Raw genomic sequence first — 13,087 nt, 5'->3', positions numbered from 1 at the left:
TGATAGATACAAAATTGATTAGTTTCAAAATTTTTAGTACAAAGAAACTTACAGAATAAAATAGAAGTCTGCCAGAAAAGCACAGATGAATTAAGACTGATTGCATACCCAGAATTTTAATTTTTGACTAATCTATCTTCCTAGAAGCCCCAGACGAAGGATGTGGAAAACTCTCAAGAGTAGAGAGACAAAAATGATTGAGGTTGATTAGGAAATTATTTTGATGTGCATTATGCAGCTGGATAGAGTGTGGGAACCCAGATACTAATAGACCTATGATAAATCTTGCTCTTGCTTCCCATTTATGTCAGCATTTCCTACAGTGGAGGACCAACGGAATCTTAGGATTTGTTGGGATTAGAGAAAAAGATGGAGGTGTTTGTTTTACATTTCCCCCCAGCCCTGCTCCTGGGCTGTGGGTGGCCATGACTTTGCTTCTAGAAACACATGCAATTATGAGAAAGCACAGTACAGAATTCCTTACCCCTGTCTAATGCAGTCATCTTCTGAACTTTGGCTTACATCCCTCATTCAGTGCCTATGTAGACCACCCTTTACGTTCTCCCATTCTTTTTTTTTTAAGATTTTATTTACTTATTTGACAGTGAAAGAGAGAGTACAAGTAGGGGGAGCATCAGGAAGAGAGAGAAATAGGCTCCTGCTGAGCAGAGAGCCCAACGTGGGGCTCGATCCCAGGACCCTAGGATCATGACCTGAGCCAAAGGCAGACGCTTAACTGACTGAACCACCCAGGCGTCCCTACATTCTCCCATTCTTAACAATATCAGTGACATGGATAACCATTCAACAATGGCCCTAACTGTATTTTCCTTCCTTATTTTTAAACAGCTTTTTTAAAAAAAGTGTGGTAAAATATACATAACATCAAATTTACCATTGCAACCATTTTTAACTGAACAGTTCAGGACATTAAGTGCATTCCTGTCCTTGTACAACCATAACCAATTCCACCTCCAGAACTCTTTTCATCTCGCAAAACTGAAATTCTGTCGCCATAATGCTCCATTCCCTGCTCCCTCTAGCCTCTGGCAACCACCATTCTACTTTCTGTCTTTGTGAATTTAACTACTCATAGAAGTGGACTCAAGCTTTTTTTTTTTTTTTCTTAACTGGCTTATTTTTTTCTTTCTTAACTGGCTTATTTCATTTAGCTGAATATTTTCAAGGCTCATCCATGCTGTAGCATGGCAGCATTTCATTCCTCTTTAAGGCTGACTAATACCTCATTATATGTATGCACCACATTTAGTTTGTTCATTCAGTCATCAGCGGACACTTGGGTTGCTTCCACATTTTAGCGAGTGCAAATAATGTTGCCACAAACGTGCATGTAATAATGTCTCTTCACATCCCTGTTTTCAATTGTTTTGAGTATGTACCCAGAAGTGTAATTGCTGGATCTTATGGAAATTTTGTTTCATGTTTTAAGGAACTGCCATGTTGCAACATTTTACATTCCCACCTGCAATGCATGTGTTCCAATTTCTCCATATCCTTGCTAACATTTATTATTCTGTTTTTTTTTAATAGTAGGTGTGAAGTGGTATCTTGTAGTTTTGACTTGCATTTGCCTAATGATTAGTGATGCTGAACATCTTTTTATGTCTTTATGTCTATTCAAGTCCTTTACTCATTTTAAAATCAGGTTGTTTGTATTATTGAGTTGTAGAAGTTCTTTCCATATTCTATATATTAATTCCTTATCAATTAAATAGCCTTTTGAAGTGTAATTAACATATAATAAAGTATTCATATTTTATTACAGTGTACAATTTCAAAAAGTTTTGACATATGTTTACCCATGTTAAATCGTTACCACCATTAAAATATTGAAGACATCTGTCATACAAAGGTGCCTTCATGACCCATGATACTTTTTCCCACCTCTCCCTGTTCCTCAACCCTTCATTTCCAGACAATCACTGATATTTTTATGCTGCTATATATTGGCTTGAATTTTCTAGATTTCATATATGTATGGAATCATGTATTATGTACCTTTCTTTAAAAAAAGGTTTATTTATTTATTTTAGAGAGAGCAGGGGAGAGGCAAAGGGAGAAGGAGAGCCAGAATCTCAAGCAGACTCCACACTGAGCCCAGAGCCTGATGCGGGGCTCAATGCCACAACCTTGAGATCATGACCTGAGACAAAACCAAGAGTCCAACACTTAAACAACTGAGCCACTGAGGCACCCAAATTATGTGCCTTTTTTTTTAATGTGTGGTGGTGGTTGGGGGTGGTTCTTTCACTCAACACACTATTTTGTGATTGATCCATGTTTCATGTGTCAATAATTCATTCATTTTTACTTCTGAATAGGATTCGATTGTATGGATTACACCACAGTGTGGAAATACACTCACCTGAGGATGATCATTCATTTGGGTTGTTTCAATTTTTGGTGATGACAAATAAAACTCTTATAAACTCTTATAAACATTTATGTATGTCTTTGTATGGACATCTATACCTTCATTCCTCCTAGGTAAATACCTAAAAGTGGTTTGGCCAGGTCAACAGCAGTGTCTGAGAGTTTCAGTTGCTCCATATCTTTGCCAGCACTTGGAAAAGAGCCAGTCATTTTATTTATTTATTTATTATTTTAAAATAAAAAAAATTTTTTTTAAAGATTTTATTTATTATTTGTCAGAGAGCGAGAGAGAGAGAGAGCAAGCACAAGCAGGGAGAGTGGCAGGGAGAGGGAGAGGGAGAAGCAGGCTTGATCCCAGACTCTGGGATCATGACCTGAGCTGAAGGCAGATGCTTAAGAGACTGAGCCACCCGCGCATCCCAAGAGCCAGTCATTTTAATCTTAGCCATTCGAATAGGTGTGTAGCAGGATCTTACTGCAGCTTGACTTTGCATTTCCTTCATGTCTATTGACATTGATATCCTTTTCTGTGCTAATTTGTATCTGTATGCCTTTCTCTTCTCTTCTCTTTTGAGGACTTCAGTTACACATCTTTTAGGCCAGAGCTTACTAGTGTCTGTTTATCTTTGCTTTCAGTCTTTTTGTTTCATTTTGGGTAGTTATCTATTGCTGTATCTTGAAGTGCACTAATCTTTTCTTAGGCAGTGTCTAATCCATTTAAGCTCCACTGTGTGTGTGTGTGTGTGTGTGTGTGTGTGTGTGTGTGTGTGTGTGTGTGTATACATATATTTCAGACTCTGTGGTTTTTACTTTAGAAATTCTATCTGGGTCTTTTTTTATATTTTCCATGTCTCTACTTAACATGCTCAATCTTTCCTGCATTTTCCAAAACATATTGAACACAATTATAAGAACTCTTTTAATGCTTTTGTCTACTAACTCTATCAACTGTGTCATTTTTCTGTCCATTTCAATTGATTAATTTTCTTCCTCATTTTGGCTCTTATTTTCCTGACCTTGTATATATGGCCACTTATGATTGGATGTCATTTTGCTTTTCCTTCTTGAGCACCAGATATGCTTTGTAGTCCCATCAATAGTCCCAAGCTTTGCTCCAGGAAGTCTTTCAGTTATCTGGAAATAGTCAATCATTTCAGGTTTTGTTTTTAAGCTTTGTTAGGCTGAATAGACCAGAGCAGCAGTTAGACTGTTGCTAATTTTCCTCACTAATGTCTGATCCATCCAATGTCTCATGAAGTATGAGATTTTCCATCATGGTGATGGGGAACAGGAGCTATTCCCAGCCTTTCTTGATCCCTGAGGATCATTTATTTTTATTTTTATGAGTACTTCTTTTCTGCTTCTTGGGTAGTTTTCCAAGAGTGCTGATCAGTACTCAACTGAATATTTGAGAGGGATGCTCTGTAGACACCTCTGATTCCCTCTTTGTGCAGCTGTCTTCTTTATGATATTCATCCCTGCAAACTCCACCTGCCATGCCTCCCTCAAAACACACACACACACACACACACACACACACACTGAAATCCCAGCTCCATCTTCTCAATGCAGGGACATCACCAAGGCTCCATTTGAGTTGTCTCTCCGTGTGTGTTCTGGTCTGGACAGTATCTTCAGGCAGTAAACTAGGGGGATTGTATAACTCACTTTGTTTATTTCTTATCTGTTAGCGATCACTGTCTTTCATTATCTGATGTTCAAGAAATGCCTTGTTTCTTGTTTAGTTTTTGGTTGTGTTAGGTAGGTGTGTAGATCCAGTCACTGTCACTTCAGCTTGGTTGGAAGTAGAAGTCTTTTGGAGAGTATGTTGATGTTGTATCTTTGCCTTTCCTTACAAGTTCAGCTTGAGAAAGGACTTAGGTAAAAATTGTTTACTTGGGATATGATGCTAGGAGGCAGGAGAAAGTAAGATATTATAGAAGGAAATGCTGGTATAGATTGCCCTGTTACACCGGTTACCACCATGCATGCTAGAGCCTCTGAGACCTTATGTTAGGAATAAACAGAAGCTTGGTGGGGCACTTATTAATTCACAACCTCAAACTACTTGATATTAGCCCCCAGCCATATTATAGTCTGTACATTTTTTGAGTTTCATGGTGAGCTCCTACGTCTTTGCAAAAAATTCTTGGGCAGCAAAGTGGAGAGATGTGGCAGGTATGTGAGAGGGGCTGCTAAAAGTCTACAGGGCACTTGTCCATTGCAGTTGATATTGCTGGGCTGAGTACATGTGGGACAAGTAATGTTGGTCCTAGTTCTTTACCGAGAAAGCTCACTTTCTTCCCCCAACATCAATTCCTCATGTTCATTCTTCCTCTGCCTTACTTTTTAAAAATAACATCACTCCAACAACTTTTTGCTTAACTCATTTATGTTAGTGTGAAATGTTTCATAAAGGGTGGGTGTTTTTGTGAACAGAAAAGATTAGTTCAGAGCCACTTAACTTTTAAAATTAATGACCTGTTTATTAAATATCAATGAGAAGCCCTAAAGCTCTGATTCATCATTAAGCTTTTACGTTCAACTACATATCTCATTTTCCTCCTGATAAACCTGATACATTTTAATGACCACATTAAAAGCAATTTTACAAAATAATTCAACATATTTTAATTTATAAAAATAATTTGTAATTGTAATATATTTGATTCTTATTTTAAGGCCCTCAATTTCCTCACCCAAAATAAAAATAAAATTCCCATGTATGAAAATAATTCTTGGAAATCTTAAGCCTTAGATGAGTCTAAGTTTTTTAGTATTTTTTTAAGATCTTATTTTTTTTTTGTTAACCTAGTGGGATTTCAAGTTAAAATATCGGTGTAAAACTATTACTCATTTAGATGTTTTAAATTGAAATTAAAAACTAATCTGCTACTGCAAAAGGCAAAATTCTTTTAAAAAATTACTTAAGCTTAAAACATAAAATTTGTGAGGATTATCATCTAATACAACATTATAACTATTACGGATTTGACTAAACTTGTCATTTAATGCTTAATTTTAAAAACTTAAAAGTTAAAACTGATTAACCACTAGGGAATCGATCATACCATTTTAGGAGAACTTTAGAATCAGTTTCCAAGCTTAATTATTTTGGCTTGGTGGCTCAGTTGGTCTGGGCTGCATGGCAACCAGATATTTGAACAAAATGTGAGGCTTTGGGGTTGTAGATTTTATCCATGTTTCTATCTGCCTTGCTGAACCCCTTTTATTTCATAGTTTCTCTGTAAATGGGGCACTCTTTTATCCTGTCTCTTCTACATTCAACTCACATACTCCCAAACCTCTAATCTGCTGAAATCCCCAGTTAGGTTTCTTCAATTATCTTACAACATTGCAATATTAATTTATGAATTAATTTCAGAAATTTTTTTTTTTTGAGTGTCTACTATGTGCCAGGCACTGCTCTAGTCGTTTGGAGATATTGTTGAACAAGACATAAATTTCTGCTTTTACAACATACACACCAGGAGAAGGAGGGTACACTAAATGACAAGGCTATCAAGTAAGTAGAAGGTACAATAGGCACATATAAATTTATTACTTGGTATCTTAAGAATAGATAAATGTTAACAGATAAAGAAAACACAGAGCAGGATAAAAGAGTGTGAGTGCTATAGAGAGGGAGTTTACAGGATGGGAAATTATATAAGATGGTCAGGCAGGGTCTTCTTAGCTGGTGATATTGAAGAAGGGTATAAAGGAAATGAAGGAGTCAGGTAAGCAAATATTAGGGAAGAGCGGCCCAGGCAGTAGGTACAGATAAGGTATGCCAGTTATCTTTGATGGACAATAATGCTTATGAGTGGCCAGCAAGATATCAGGGGAGAGATGAGGTCAGAGAGCTAACACACCCTTGTATGTGATTGTAAGTGCCATGTTTTTGTGTCCTAGGACATTGGGAACCATTGCTGGGTTTTGACCAGAGCAATGACACGACCTGACTTAGGTTGTATAGGAATCCCTGTGGCTTCTGAAGAGATTGAAAATAGAATGCGAATGGTTGACAAGGTAACAGCAGGGAGACTTGTTAGAAACCTATGGCAATGATCCAGTTAAGAAAGAATGATGGCAAAGGGCAGACTGGAAGCAGTGGATGTGCTGGGAATTCTGGATATGTTTTCAAGATAAGTCAACAGAATTTCCTTTTAGACTGAATGTGAGATGTAAGTGAAGGGGAATCAAGATGGCACCAAACAGTTTTGGCTTGAGGAAATGGAGGAGGAATTGCCATTAAGTAGGATCAGGAGTAGCTAGAGTACAATTTAGCATATGTTCAATATGAGCTACCTATAAGACATACAAGTGAAGATGCCAAGTCAACAGCCAAATATATGTTTCAGTTCAGGAGAGATGTTTGGAGATCCAGACTGGAGCTATAGATTGGGGAGAGTTATGAATGGTATTTTAATCCATGAGATTATATGCTTCAAGTAGAAATTAAAAGGGTAAAAGACAGATACATGGAGAAACTCAACATAGAGTCACCAGGGAAGGGTAGATAAACAAAAGATGCCCTGTACAAGCCACCAGTGATGTAGGATGAAAACTGAAATATTTTGGTATCCTAGAAGCCAATTAAAGGAAGTATATTCAGGAAAAAGAAATGATCATCTGGGCCAAATGGTGCTAATAGTCTAATGAGATACAAACAAACAAAATGAGGACTAACTGACTATTGGATTTAGACTTATGGAGGATCTTGGCAACCTTTATGAGAACAATTTCAGTGAAATGATGTGGGTGAAAACCTGATTGGAGGTACAGGAGAAAAGAAAGAGAGGGATTGGAGACAGTAAATGTAGGTCATTACGGAAAAGTTTGCTGCAAAAGAGAAAAGAAATGTAAATGCTGGGGTGTGTGGTCAAGATAAATTTTTATTGAAATGAGAAAACATGCAAGATGTTCGTACGCTGATGGGGATGAACCCGTACAGAGGGAAAATATTTGATTAGATAGGATTGAGAACACAGAATTGCTGATCTGATACCATATCCTTGAATATATAAGAAAATATGGGGTTCAGTGCACAAGTTTAGAAACTGGCATTAGATCAGAATATGGATAGTTTTTCTGTGGTAACAGACTAGAAGGGAGAGTGAGAGCTAAAGATGCTGGTCAGTGGGTAGAAGAGATGATGAAAGTTTGTGAATGTTTGTTTCCTTATTAAAGTTGGAATCAAAGTTGTATTTATCGACTCAAAGTTTATGTCCCTTAAAATTCATATGTTGAAGCCCTAACCCCCAGTGTGATGGTATTTGGAGATAAGGCATTTAGGAGACCATTAAAGTTAAATAAGGTCATAAGGGCTGGTCCTGATATGGTAGGATCATGGCCTCTCTCCTCACACAGGCCAAGAAGAGGTCTCGAGAGCACACAGTGAGATGGTGTCTTCCTACAAGCTAAGACAACTCACAATGAAATCTACCTCACTGCCACCTTGATCTTACACTGCCCAGCCTCCAAAACTGTGGGAAAGAAATTTCTGCTGTTTAAGCCATTCAGTCTATGGACTGTTGTTATGGCAGCCTGAGCTGACTAATAAAATTATCAGCTGAAATTGAGATTGAGGGGGATGACATGGGCTTAAAGAGAGAGGAGAAAAATATCTGTTATTCTAGGAGAGTGGGAGAATGAAGTGATGAGAGGTGTACAGTGTGATTATAGCATTCAGGACTCACTGAGTTTTGTGCTCATGGGTTTAAAAGGAAACTAGTTAATGTACTTGTGTTTTTTATTTTTTGTCTTTGTTTTTGTTTTCAGGCACACAGCTACATGGGTTCTGGCAGGAAATGTGTGTAAAGTTGTGTCTACCAAGATGCATGGTTTTGCCAAGTGAGAAATCACAGTGAGAAAAGGAAAAGGAAATAGAAGGTAGTGACGGTGGCCTGATTATGATGATTAACCAGGGAGTTTAAGATGGCTAGGTGGGGGAATGAAGATATTAACAGAATGAGGGACAGCAGATGAGTGATAGATACTCAAAGAATTGGAGGTTCTGTGAGAGCCAAAAATGGGTGCTGGTGGTATGGTGGGAGGAGGGAATGAAGATAGGAAAAGTTGTGGTGAGTGAATTGGGATGCTTAACATGGAGACTAGGGAGGGACCGTAGCTTTTCCTACTGACAAAATCTAGACTAAGATCCTCAAAGTGAGTTGTTGAGGAGCACCTGGGTGGCTCAGTTGGTTGAACACCCAACTCCTCGTTTCCACTCAGGTCATGGTCTTGGGGTTATGAGATCAAGCCCGCATCGGTGTTTGAGCTCAGTGTGGAGTCTGCTTGAGATTCTCTCTCTTCTCCTCCCCCCCTTCAAATCGGTAAATAAATAAAATCTTAAAAATAATTGAGTTGTTGAGGTAGCTGCCAGATAAAATCATTGCATCATCAGAGGAGAAAAACTCAAGAAATAAAGGGAAACTTTTGGAAGGACAATGTATATTTCTGTTTACAGATTTCTGATTGGAAAGAATAACAAGGATTCAGAAGCTAATAGCATTGGGGAATGAAGAAGAGCAATGGGTAGTCAGTAGAAAGCAGTAACAATGGGGACAGTGGATGGTAAGATCAGATGTCAGCATCAAAGCTGACAGATTCCTATGGAGGAGGAACAGAGAATGATCTGAGACTGCCAATGAGCCTTAGGAGAAAGAAAATAGTCCCCACTTAAGAGGACAACAGAGGAAGCAGTGTATTTAGAACAAAGATCAAGGATTTGCATAAAGCAAAGAGAATGTCTAGAGAATAGATTAAGGATACAAGATGTTCTGTTGACAATGGACCACCAATTCCAGAGGGCATAGTGGAGGGGCTTTAGGAGTTGGGGAAAGATGGGAGAAGTCCTATGCACAAGTGATGTGTGGAACATTGTGTGGAACCTTAGAGTCCAGGAAGGAAATGTAGGCCTGGAAGTCTGTGAACTTGGAACAACTATCACAAAGATAAATGTCCAGTTACTGAGATGCATCCAAGCAGATTCAAGGCAGGTAATAGTGGTGAAGCTGATGGTGGTCAGGAATAAGAAGGGGTGGTTCATGGGTCCCTCTCTTGACCTGTGCTGATGGAAGTTGAAGGCAATACACTTGGTATTACTCTTGAGCCCAGTTAGTGAAGACACAATCTCACCTGGGTGTGTACTTAGTCTCTTGATTGACCCGAGCACGTCTATGGAATCTGGTGCCACCTCAACCATGACTCCATTTCAACCTCTGAGGAGGGTGAAATGCACCCAAGGCCTTGCAGCAGTGAGGTCTTAGTACCTATTCTTGACCTTGGATGAGAGTCTCACTACAGCTATTTTTATATTTTACATTTAAAACTTTTGTTTTTATCAGTTTTATACATAACATGTAGATTTACAAGGTTCACAAATTTCATCCACATTTTTAATGCCTCATCAGGCATTATTTTTATCTTTTTAGTTTTCTATTTGCTATTGATCAACTTTTTGCCAGAATAGAAAAAAAGAACACTTAAGAATCTAGCTGTTCCTTTTTCCATTATAATTTCTTATTGGTTTTTTAATTCAATTAACCAACATATAGTACATCATTAGTTTCTGATGTTGTGTTCAATGATTCATCTGTTGCATATAACAACCAATGCTTATCACATCACATGCCCTCCTTAATTCCCATCACCCAGTTACCCCATCCCCCCACCCACTTTCCCTTCTGCAACCCTCAGTTTGTTTCCCAGAGTCAGGAGTCTCTCATGGTTTTTCTCCCTCTCTGATTTCTTCGCATTCCGTTTTCCCTCCCTTCCCCCCCGATTTTCTGCGTTATTTGAATCTAGCTGTTCCTTAAAAAATATTTTTAAATCACCCTTAGAGTGTTAGTCCCTGTTTTTTCTTTTTCTGTAAGTTCCTTGTGCCTCAAATTTCTTAGTCATTTTGGAACTTTACAGTATAAATCAAGATTTTTTTTTTATTGACTTCTTACACTGCAAGCTCAAATTTAATTTCTCTTAGGTTGCTAAGTCATGTTACCCTAGTCCTTGTACTTTTCAACTTTCAACATTTTATTGCTGTAGTTTTCTCTCCAATTGTCTTTGTGGCTTTTAAAATTATATAGAATATTAATAACATAATTAATTAATTATATAATTATGAATATATTACATACATATATATTAAATATAATTAATATGTTAATATATAATATATATTTTATTCTTTTTTACAATGTAAATATTAAATACTTAAATGCAAATATTAATCAATGGGCCGAATAAGAAATCAAATGCAAATCAAAATATGTCTCAAACCCAAAGAAAAAGAAAACACAATATTCCAAAACCTATGGGATGCAGCAAAAGAAGATGTTAAAGTGAAATTTATGCATTTACCCTCCTCAGAGGTTGAAAAGGAGTCATGATTGAGGTGGTACCAAATGTTTGTTTTAAGAAAAAAAAGTTCAAAAAAAGAAAATATTTCAAATAAACAATTTAACATTATACCACAAGGAACTAGAAAAAAAAAACTTTGCTGAAACTTAGTAGAGGAAGGAAATAACAAAGAAAAATCAGAAATAAATAAAATAGAGAGTAGAATAAATAATAACATAACATTGAAAGTAATGATCAGTTTTTCCAAAAAAATAAATCAGCAATGCTTTAATGACAATAACTAAAAACAAAAAACAAAAAACAAAAAACAAAAAAAAACAGAGAGGCTCAAAAAACAAAATGGGAAATGGAAAACAATACAACAGATAACCACAGAAACACATAGTGTCAGGTTACTATAAATAATTATATACTAACAAATCAGATAACTTAGAAAAAATAGAAATATGAATATATAATATGTATTTGATTCTTCAATTGAAGTATAGTTGACATACAATGCTATATTAGTTTCAATTGTACAACATAGTGGGATTCTACAGTTCTTTACACAATGCTCAACACAATAAATGTAGTTACCACCTGTCACCATACAACATTATCCCAGTATTAATTACCATATTCTTTATGCTGTACTTTTCATCCCTGTGATTTGTTTATTTTATTGTCTATTGTTTTCTTTTATAACTTGAATTTTGTACCTTTTATAATCTCCTTTTATAAAATATATAAAATTATATTCTAAGGCTTTAAAATTATATTTTTACTGTTATTTGTTGGGGCTTGGGGGGGGGAAAGTTAAAGTAATGTGTATGTTAAATATGATTACCTGGAAGGTTTTTGCATGATGAAGCTTATTTTGTAGGATTAAGTTTATTAATATTTCTGATGTATAATGATATACTTGAAAGCACATATATTTTAAAGATAGGTTGCTCAGGACTTATTTTAGAGATCAATACTCACACTGGCCAGAGTGCTCTTTCTAATTTAATAAATACGTGTTGATTGAAAATAGTCTCAGAGAGTTAGCAGAGTTTGCAGTTTTCCTACTAAGCACAACATCTTCATTTGAAGCATTAATTCCTACATATTTAAAAAGCAGACACAAAATCCTTTTATGTGGAGAAGTTATCTAAATTTAGTGGATGAGCACCAGAACAGTGGGACATCTGCCCGTGTAAATCATGAGAAAATTGAGCAATTCAAGATGTCAAATAGTTAGATGCTCTTTGCAGTAAAAAAAAAAACAAAACGAAACAAAACGAAAAACCTACCAAACAAACAAACAAAACCACTTTTAATGATGTGGCTTTGGTGATGAGAAAAGACTCGTGAAATATTTATTATATACCCATTCCCAGGCACAGAGGCTACATGATGCAGCAATGGTTTCCCAGATCTGCAAAAGGGTGCCACCAACACAGTCTTATGGAAACCGTGTACCTGGAAGGATTCACAAGAACATTTAAGCCTATGTATAGGAATCAGGTCAATTTTTATTCTTTAGAGCCCTTTGATTAAACCTGAAATTGGGTAGTTGAAACCACTATGTGCTTCAACCGCATAAAAGGCTTTAAAATTTGATTTGCCATGTATTATCCATAACAGGCTCTATTCTTGACTGAGGTTAGGTTTTTTTTCCTCCTCTTAGGAAACAGACGGAGTATTTTATTTGGGGCTAAACTTTCTGCTGCTGCAAGATGAAGATTTTCCCCTGAAAACATTGTTTTACATTTTGGAATCAAGTACGGCAAGACCAAATAAATCTCGGGCTTGGTCATTTCCTGTGCTCCTTCACCCTGTAATCACATTAAAATGTAATGACATTTGATGGGGCACCTGGGTGGCTTGGTCATTAAGCGTCTGCCTTTGGCTCAGATCATGATCCCGGGGTCCTGGGATCCAGCCCTGCATGGGGCTCCCTGCTCCGCGGGAAGCCTGCTTCTCCCTCTCCCACTCCCCCTGCTCATCTCCCTCTCCCACTCCCCCTGCTTGTCTCCCTCTCTCACTCCTCCTGCTTGTGTTCCCTCTCTTGCTGTCTCTATCTTTGTCAAATAAATAAAAATCTTAAAAAAAATGTAACGACATTTGAAACATCATCTTTCTCCAACCACTGGTCATTATTTAAATGTGTTTCCACAGTGTAGAAGCCTTAAGCTAGCAAAGACACAAAATGAATGCCTTCAGAGTGTAGAGGGAGACATTTTATGGCATACCTTGTGAGGGGCCCTGGCGGGACCTTAAAAAAGTAACATGTTTTAATTGCCATTTGCTTAAGTAAGCCCGCTGTTTCTTCCATTCTGCTTTCCTCTCAGTCACACTTCCC

At 37.1% G+C, this 13,087-nt stretch overlaps 1 long non-coding RNA gene across 1 annotated transcript in view; it reads left to right on the top strand.

Moving 5' to 3' along the window:
- The window catches only part of LOC113929432, a 74,187-nt gene that overhangs the window by 40,163 nt on the left and 20,937 nt on the right, over window positions 1-13,087 (top strand). The window lies entirely within an intron of this gene.

Source organism: Zalophus californianus, chromosome 5 (assembly GCF_009762305.2).
Source record: "Zalophus californianus isolate mZalCal1 chromosome 5, mZalCal1.pri.v2, whole genome shotgun sequence".
NCBI classification, from domain to species: domain Eukaryota; kingdom Metazoa; phylum Chordata; class Mammalia; order Carnivora; family Otariidae; genus Zalophus; species Zalophus californianus.
The sequence above is the reverse complement of the archived record's forward strand: the minus strand, read 5'-3'. Positions and strand labels throughout refer to the sequence as shown.